This window comes from Onychomys torridus, chromosome 23 (assembly GCF_903995425.1).
Source record: "Onychomys torridus chromosome 23, mOncTor1.1, whole genome shotgun sequence".
NCBI classification, from domain to species: Eukaryota; Metazoa; Chordata; class Mammalia; order Rodentia; family Cricetidae; genus Onychomys; species Onychomys torridus.
The window spans coordinates 49720471-49730837 of NC_050465.1; the positions used below are offsets into that span (position 1 = coordinate 49720471).

General features: G+C 39.2%; 1 pseudogene; it reads right to left on the minus strand.

Annotated features, from left to right (window-relative positions):
• Positions 1-249: 249 nt before the first annotated feature.
• On the minus strand, positions 250-10095 carry LOC118573024 (annotated as a pseudogene).
• Between the last annotated feature and the right edge of the window lie 272 nt (positions 10096-10367).

Here is a 10367-nt window from a genome sequence, read left to right on the forward strand (position 1 = left end):
AATTCTAGTTTACTTGAGCTCAGATCTTGGTGAATCAGGCAGAAACAAATCATGCAAATAAAGCACAGTAGTGGTGGTACTTAACATGTTCCTCATAGACCAAAACTCTGTTGTCTTCAAAGTAGCACGAAACACCATGCCACCCCTCTCGACGCAGCTGAGTGTGGGTTGACACACAACACTGACCAGAGGCCATGGTGTCTCCCATGTTGCTACCTTCAGGTTGATGTCATGACAAGGACTTCCAGGTTAATATTCATCTGAGTATGGAGAATCAGGGTGGACAGATGTCCTGAAATGAGAAAGAAAGTGCATAGTTCAGGATCAGGCTGTGTGGAGAACGGCTCTTCCTCAGACGGCCATCACAGCAGCAAGTTTTTGTTTACTGGCTATATAATCTGTCACAAAATGATGACTGCACAGTAAAGACTTGTTAGTCACAACTAAATTATTTTACTTCCATTCCCCAGCCTGGAAGGAAACAGAACTTAGACATTCAAATGTGCAAACACATTCTTTGCCATCCACTACAACCTCAGTCTACCAAAGTTATATCTCATCCTTTCTCATTCCAGACTTTCAGTGTAAACAGAATCTGATTATGACTTGTATGCAACATTTCTACAGCTATTGATACACACACACACACACACACACACACACACACACACACACACATCTGAGTGTGGCAATCCAAGATAACCTTGGCTGTACACACCCTGTTAATGTAACAGACCCTTGTGGAGAACTTGGGACCAGAGTTGCCAAAAACTCCTGTCTTACACTGACTCCACTGACTAGTATTAGTAGATACACACACACACACACACACACACACACACACACACACACACACAAATATGCATATATATGTATGTAAGTAGGTATGTACAGTTTAGTGCTGGTAATTCCATTAAGCTTTAATTCACTGCCCATCACATATAACATACTATATTTAATTTAGAAATGGAAAAGGGCAGAATTATGAGCTACACTTCCAAATTCAAGAAACTTTTTATGTAGTTTGTACATCTCTACACTTGAAAAACAACACAAATATAAAATAATAATTTTATAAAATTATTTATTTTAAATTACAAAATAAAAATAATTTATTTTAAAGTACTTACTTGATTTTTGGACCACTCTAAATAAGCTATGGTAAGATCCCCAAAGCAAATCCACTCTACAGTTGTCAAATATAGTGGTTTACATGTTGGCATAAAGTCAGAGATGTTGACTGACCTGCAGTCTGTGCGATAATAAATACAAAAGCCCACGTGTGGTGATCCAACCCTGATTGCACACACCCAGTTAATGTAACAGACCTCTGAGGAGAATGTGGGGCCAGAGTTCCCAAAAGCCCCTGTCTCATGCTGACCTCACTGGCCAGTATAAAAGCAACTCTCAACAAACATATTAAATTCATCATCAGAAAATAAATTGAGCAATGGACTTTCCAAGGTTACTTACACATCAGCAATAACATATCGATAATTTTTGTTCAGACTGTCTATTACCGCCATGTCCTCCACTGGCAACTGGAACTCAAAAACCTATCATGTAAATAGACAGATTATAGTCTGACCACCTGCTTGCCAATCTAAAAAACATAAGCTAATCAGACTGAAAGGTGTGGAGATAAAAGCTTCTGAGAAACTTTAAGATGATAGCAACAAAAAGCATTCAAATTATTCATGAAGTGTTTCTCAGATTTTTGGCTAGGCTCAAATGAAACTATTAATTAATACCAAATGAAATTAAATGAAATATATTTCTATGTATAATATATTTAAACCTCACAACACTATATGCAAAATCAGGTCTCTAAAGAGGCTGGAGGAGAAATCAAACTTTAATTGGCAAAGATCACAGTGTGGACTTCATGAAAGATCCAGAGAAATCTAATGGCTACTTTTTAAAATATACGAAATATCAATACTTTTTTATGGATACAATTGGCTCTGAATATTCAATCAATGAATGATTAGAATGTGAAAAAATACCCTTCTATGTAATCAAAAATTCCTCAAATATCAATGATACTTTGTTTAAAGGAGTCAGGAGCTGGCTGAAAAGGGGTGTCTCTGTTTAAATCTGTAATACTCTTAAGTATTGAAATGATTTTCACTAATTACTAAACCATCAAAATGAGTGGACTCTTAAATACACATTCTTTAAAAATAGAAGAAAGAGAAACAGTAAACAAGTATTATTAATTATTAATTTGTTAGCTAATGAATCTAGGTAATAGGTATCCATTTATTACTTTCAAACTAACTTTTCTGTCAATTTGAACATTATGAAAGCAAAATGAATGTTATCAAAAATTGATAAAAATTATTGAGCTCAGTCTGACAGAATATATACAAATGTTTTAATGAACAAAGTAAATGTATTTAATAATATTAAAGGATAATCTAAAAATTAGAAATGTATACCAAAATCATATTAAAAAGGCTTAGCATCGTAAAAAAAATAGATCATGTTTCAGTGCAGTGAGGCAGTATTGGGAGGAGTGATTCTAAGTTTTATCTAACCAGAGGCAGTCAAGAATAGCTAATACAGTTAATTAAAAAGTACCGAAAAACCAGTAATAAAACAAGCTTGGTGGTATGGCTTAGAGGCAGAGAACTTGCCTGGTATGTGTGAGGCCCCAGGTTCAATTCCAGGACTAGAACTGAAAGCAACAAGTCAAATATGGATGTTCTAATATAATCATCACCATAGAGAAAAGTAAACACATTGGTTGAAATATGAACTTGCAAGTTTTCCCAGTTTGGGATGGTGTCTCTCTCTCCATCCCTTGAGTTTTGCCTGCCCTGTGACTTACAGTGACCCACAGAGCATGAAAACAATGGTAATGTGGCAGTCTTATGCCAGACATGAAAAGAGTTTCCAAGTGTCCAGTCCTAAACTGAGTGTCGAGCACACCTGGAATCCCAGCTCTCAGGAGGCTAAGGGCAGAGGACAGGAGTCTGAGGTTGGCCTGGATTGCATAGAGAGGCTCTGCCTGACAAAGACAGGGAACGAAAACATTAATTTATTTGTTTTAAACTTGCATATTGAAACTGGCTGACTGGACAACTATTACAGGTAACAGTATTTTTCTACTTGAAAAGAAAGATAACACACAGAGTGGATCAATATATGGATACTACTCTTTGAGAGCATCAAGAAAAATAAATGTTTAATGTAGGCTGGAAATCACATAGTCCGCTTGCCTCATTTCAGGGAATGAACGAAAGGTGTTTGCTTGCACAAGACTACAGAGCACATTGCAGACTTAAAGCTGAAACCCAGTCAATCCTAATCCTTTGCAGCTGTGAACCAAGAGTGCTAGTGTAGAGAAGAAAATGCTCAGGCATGCACTTGAAGCACACATGCCTAGGGGCCACCAGGGATAGTGACTCGACACAAGGGAACTGGGAGCTTTTGAAGAAGAGACACTGTGAAGGAGACCCGATGCCCATAGTATGCTCTTCATCTTCATATTCTTCTTGATCTGTTTCTCATTGAAACTTTTGGCGACAATCACAATCCCACGCTGCAGCAGATACCAGAGGGAAATTAGGGCTGGAGTTTGTTTGTGCTTTTCTGCCATGGTGCACAGAATTGGATCATCCAAGAGATACGGAGTGTTCTCATCTATCCCGAAAAGAAACGAATATTGATTGCTTGAGGTTAAGATTTGAAGTGTTAGGAGGCTTACAAAACACATGGATGTGTCCACTTGAGACCCAGGACTCTTAAATATTAGTTTATACTAGTGTCATCTGGAATATGTTTAGAATGTAGATTTCCCCCTCTTCCTTGAGCCTCTTCAATTAATTCCAGAAAACTCAGGACTGTGAGACTGAAATTATTTGATATGTGTCTTAGGTATGATTTAGTTATAATCATTATTACCAGTTCTTATATCGTTGGGTGCCTAGAGCACCGTAGGCAGCCATAACAATGTCTTTTGACTTGCTCTGGTTGAGATAAGGATGGCAGTAGTCTACCTGTAGATGGACGAGATAGGAAGATATTGGATTACAGAAAATCTCCTGTGACTATGAAAGTTTAAAAAGGTGAATTTAAAAGTGTATACTATGTGAAATCTGAATAGAATATCTCAACTTCAAGTAATGGCCCTCTTGTAAGAAGTGAAAACATCCCTGGGGTGAACTAATCCTGGACCACTGAATGAAAACACAATGAGGAAAGATGGACTGCAGATATTACATGAGGAAGAAGATCACTGAGTCTCGGATTTTGAACCGTACCATAAAGCAAAGGCTTGGTGGAAGATTCACGAGGGCAGATACAAAGGACAAAAGAGTAAATTTGGTAGGAAACTCTGCTGGTGACATTTGGGTACATTTGGGCCTCAAAGCAATGAGGGGTAGGCAAGGGGGTAAAAGAGCTTGCCATGCACGCCTGGTCACCTGAGTTCAGTCTGCAGAACCTACATAGAGGTTGAGACAGCTCCACAAGGCTGTCCTCTGAACTCCACTCATGCACCATAGCATGTCTGCCTACACACACAGATACACACACACAGACAAAGACAGAGAGACAGAGAGAGACAGACATCATTCCTACACATACACACACAAAACAAATTTTAAATTGTTTTTTAAAAATCCCCCAGGGAAGATCACACCCACTGGTTAGAGAATGCCAAATGGTCAACCCTGAAAACATAGGCATAAGTAGCGTTATACAGACTGATCAGGTTTTAGTTATGTATTCAGGAATATATACGTATATACATATATAGTAATTGCATAGTAACAGATAACAAACACATGGACAGAGAACACAGTACCTGTCCTTAGTGTGTTGACTGTCATAATAAAGCCTCTCTCAGGTCATTGATAACTAAGGGAAAGCAACAAGGTTTATCCTACCACATAGGAATAGTTATAGTTCATCTTTACTTTTTAATCAAAATTTTATTTACCGTAGAATTCTACAAAGAAAAGATCAAATGAGTACCTTAAAATAAAAATAAAAAAATCTGAAAAACCCCAGTAAAATAGCTAATTCAGGCAAAATGGTACTAATAGATATTTAAAATAGATTTTTCAATATGGGAACATTTGTCTTAAAACATGACCCTCTTATAGACAATTATCACCTGACAAGCTAGTAATAATTGAAGGAAAGGAAACATCCGTTTTTAAAAAAAACTGATCTGACTAATAAGAAGAGGGGAGAGATGACGAGAGAGAGACCAAATGATTAAAATTTTGGTGATATGGAGGTACTGGGAATTGAACTGCCTCTTGCAGAGGACCCAGTGTTCTTAACCACTGAGCCATCTCTCCCTCCCCTCCACGGCTATTTTGTTCTTGCAGTCTTCAGTCAGTCTTCATAGTGAGTGAGTGTGGATCTCCTTGATTGCTTTTACACTTCCAGATTCTTGCACGCACAGAAGCACTGTGGGCCCCTGACCTTTTCCACAAAGACTTTGCTAAGCAGAGGTGCAATCAGCACCCTCTGCTCCACGAAGTTTAGATAAATAAGAGGATGTACAGATAGTAGCAAAGGAAGAAAGGAATGAAGAGCAGAGGAAAAGGAAATGGTGGGCACTCACCTGGTTGCAGACAGGCTTGTGCTTGAGTCCTGGTTTGCTCGGGATCATCTGCAGCTGCCTGTGGTTAAAGCTGGATACCCTGCCGGGCGGCAGTGGTGCATACCTTTAATCCCAGCATGGGGAGGCAGAGCCAGGCGGATCTCTGTGAGTTTGAGGCCAGCCTGGTCTACAGAGTGAGATCCAGGAAAGGCTCCAAAACTACACAGAGAAACCCCGTCTCAAAAAAACCCAAAAACCAAAAAGGTTGGATACCCCGATGGACTTGGCCAATCCTGCCTCCTTACACTTCTCCATGGCCTGGGGTAGGAGAAGGTGGTAAAGAATAATTTATGTTCATCAATGCAGTGTTGTATTGCTAGAAAGAACTGCCAAAAAGGGGACGGGACTCTGATTGCATTGATTAGTAAGGAGAGAGAAACCAGTTTTAAATATGGGCAGAAGATAACATCAGAATGAATGCCTTTGCTCACCTTAGGAATCAGAGAGGTAATTTCATGTAGTAGGAGATATTGCCCCCAATCTTTTCCAGGTGTCTCTAATATATTCCAATAATACCTTCTTCTCCTCAGCAGCAAAATAACCCTAGTAAAGATTCCATTTGCAGCCCTTTCAATAGTATACAAGTGAAGTATAGAAAAGTCCAGGGTCTAACTAGGAAGTGTGACCCATTAGTGCTTTGGGGTATGAGCACTGCATGTGTTTACTGAAGAATCTGTTCTCCAGGTCATACAGCCTAACGAGCAAATATTTTTCTAACTTCAACCAATGTCTCTTAAACAGTAACATTTTATGGTCTACGTTTGTCATACTGCATTTGATTTGTAAGGTGTTTTTGTTGGTTGTTGTTGTTTTATTCTTAGTCCTGCATGCCAAGGGCCACACAAAGGGGATCATGGGGAGACACAGTAATTAAGAGTCATTGTTTTGTTGACTAAACAATGTCAAGATGGGTAAAGTTTCCATTATTGCTAGACATGGAATAAGATTTATTTTTTATTAAGTTTTATTTATTTATTTGTTTGTTTGTTTGTTTGTTTATTTATTATACAGCATACAGGCCAGAAGAGGGCACCAGATCTCATTACAGGTGGTTGTGAGCCACCATGTGGTTGCTGGGAATTGAACTCAGGACCTCTGGAAGAGCAGCCAGTGCTCTTAACCACTGAGCCATCTCTCCAGCCCCTTATTATTTGTTTTATTATGTATTATTTTAAAAATATTAAAATGCAAATCAAGTACTGGCCATGTTCCAGGTGCCATATTAATTCATTTGATCTGCTTTTCTCCTCTGTGAGCTACGTGGTATTATCCTTATTGACATTTATAGGTAAGAAAACAAAGTCATGGGTTTTAAAGAACTACTCCATGTAAACCAATCAATTAAAACAAAAAGTTCAAAGCCATTCAGTATGAGCTGGGCATGCTGGTGCACACCTGCCATCCCAGCACGCAGACAGTTGAAAAAAGATGACCAAAAGCGTCAATTGAGGCCAGCAGGTCAACATACCTAGAGCCCATGTAGTAGTTTGAATGTAATTGACCCCCATAATCTAATAGGGAGTGGCACTATTAGGAAGTGTGTTGCTGTGGGCATGACCTTTTTTGGGGAAGTGTGTCACCGTAGAGGCAGGCTTTGAGGTTTCCTATGCTCAGGATACCACCCAGTGTCTCAGTCCACTTCCTGTTGCCTGAAAGATATAGGACTCTCAGCTCTGTCTGCCTGCACATAGCCATGTTCCCGTCATGATGATAATGGATTGAACCTCTGAAACTGTAAGGGAGCCACCCCAATGAAATGTTTTCTTTAAAAAAAAAATGTTTTCTTTATAAGAGTTGCCGTGGTCATGGCGTCTCTGTACAGCAATAAAAACCCTAAGGAAGACAACCCATTCAAAAATAAGAATGTATGATCTGTTAACATAACACTCTTACCTGGGAGATACCACTTTATTTATTAAAGTAACTATTTTGTTCCTGTCACTTGCCTAAGTTTGTGCAGTTATTATATGTTAGAAGGCAAACAATTTTAAACAAAAATAGATCAATGGGCATGATTACCTGTCATTCTAGTATATGAAGTAAAAAGGATATGTACTCAATGCTAATTTTGGCTATAGAGCAAGTTCAAAGCTAGACTTATCTCAAAAATAAATAAATAAAAAGTAAAGAGGTTGACTTAAAAACAAAAAGGTTAAAAGCAAAATGAGCCCACAGTTTGAAATGAGGATAAAGACTCAATCAAGGTTATTTTCAAGATTAATTTTTATGCTGGAAGATGTAGATAAGACACTGAATATAAACAAGCATGAACAAGCCATGTTTGCTAACTATGAGAAAAATGTAACAACCTGTAGTAATAAAAAAATGATAAGCAGACACCTTTGAACTTTTCCAAATCCATCAATCTAGTGTGATTTTGGTTCCTTGTTTTTCACATGAATTGTCTTGAAGGCTTTCCTTTATATACATGCATTAAATTTCTATCAATTTGCTTAGGTCTAAATAAATCATCAATGAAATCAGTGGTTGTGGAGGTTTGGAAAAAAAAAAAAAAAGCCCCCAAAGGGAGTAGCACTATTAGGAGTTGTGGCCTTGTGGGAGGAAGTGTGTCACTGTGGAGGTGGACTTTGAGATCTCATATATGCTGAAGCCACGCCTAGTATTTCAGACCACTTCCTGTTGCCTTTGGATCGAGATGTAAGGACTCTCATCTCTAGCACCATGCCTGCCTGCATGCTGCCTTGCTTCCCACCATGATGATAATGGACTAAAATCTCTGAACTCTGAGTGAGCCACCCTAATGAAATGTTTTCCTTTATAAGAGTTGCCATGATCATGGTGTCTCTTCCCAACAATAGAAACCCTAACTAAGACTTCGGTCCGCTAAAGTAAAATGGGTATAAAGATGCCAGTCGCTTGCCTTCATTGACACTGGGAAATGAATAAGATAGAGGTCAACATAATCCTACTGAAGCTTTCTCAGGGACTTTTCCAAGCAAGGCCAGAGCAGTTCTGGTCTATGACATGTGGAGGGAAGCTATAAACCTTACAGAGTGAAAGTTGTGCTGTATTATTAACACATTATCCAAACTTGTAAATTTCTTTTACCCTAAATTTAGACTTTTTCAACTGGTCAGAAACTGATGACCACAGAACAAAAATACTCTGTCCAATCTTGAGTTTTCCTTTGTCTAATATATTAATGTCAAGTCTGACACATATTTGGATTTTATTAGTAAATCTATAGGACAATGATTTTTATGGGACTCTTACATGATACCACTACACCAGTGGCACTGCTGACAATGATTTTTAAAACAAAGATTCCATCTTATGTGTGTGATTGTTTTGCCTGCATGTATGTCTATGTATCACTTGTCTGGTGCCTACAGACACAAGAAGAAGATGTTGGATTCTCCTGAAACTGGAGTGATAGTGTGAACCATCATGTGAGTAATGGGACTTGAACCTGCTTCCTCTGCTAGAGTAGCCAGTGCTCTTAATTACTGAGCCATCTCTCCAGCTCCAGTAGTTCTTCCTTTGGCCTCTCTTGAGCCCAGCCCTGTCCTTCTTTTGGTTGTGCTGACCCCCTGCATATTACTGAGACTGGGGCTAGTTTTCACTCCATACCTCTCCTTCAAGCTATGTAAGCTATGAAGTGAAAACCCCCTCAAAAGGGTCATGGTGCCTCTGTGATTATAGAGAAAACTGTGATCCAAGCTTTAAGTGCTAGTCCTTGCTCCTCACAGAGTCATCGGACGACAACGACATCAGAATGGAGTGATTCCCCCACCAGAAACAGATTTCCCTGCTGTTAGTATTTTTATTCAAATATCATGAATAGGAACATGGAGCAAGGGTTTAGAGTTGTTAAAGTGTAGTTCACGCATAAAACAGTGTTGTATTTTCTTTTTAAGTAAATGTTTCTAAAGGAAAGTAGGAAATACCCTGTTTCAGCACAGGTCTGGAGTCTGTGATGTGGTGCTTAGCCCCTGCTCCTCAGCGGAACATAATATATACGCATCATTTTCTATAAACCACGTCTCCAGTAAATTCTACCACAGATATTTTATCTGGACCATACCTACCTGAGAGGGGTAGTTACGTGAATCACAGAAATAATCCATGTTGAGAATCCCTTTGCAATCAGACTCAAAGCAGGGCAGTAACACTGATAGTTCTTTTCCCTTTACTGCTAAACAGGCTGAAAGTAAAGGTTAAGCAGAGCCCAGACGAAACAGTGCTGTCCACATGGTAAGTCCCCAAGGAGCAGCAAGAAGATTGTCTTCTCTTACACATGCATAGCTCGAATCTGCAGACCCTGTGAGTCTGGGTCAAACGGGAGCAGGTCTGAAAGTCCTCATCAGTTTCCACTCACCCTGGTTCTCTTCTCTTATAAACTCTTAAGCCCAAGGCACAGTTGTTACCTTCTGAGGCACAGTGGTTCCAAACCCCAGTACAGGGATGAAGCGACCCTCATTCAGTGCCACACGTAGAGGTACGGGATTCATAGCTTGTTGTTCATGCAGCAAAGCAGATCTTGAGTCTTCCGTTTGCACGGGGTAAAGGCCAACACAATTGTGACAGATTCTTTTTTTTTTTTTTTTTTTTTTTTTTTTAGGATTTATTTATTTATTATGTATACAGCATGTATGACTGCAGGCCAGAAGAGGGCGCCAGATCTCATTACAGATGGTTGTGAGCCATCATGTGGTTGCTGGGAATTGAACTCAGGACCTCTGGAAGAACAGTCAGTGCTCTTAACCTCTAAGCCATGTCTTCA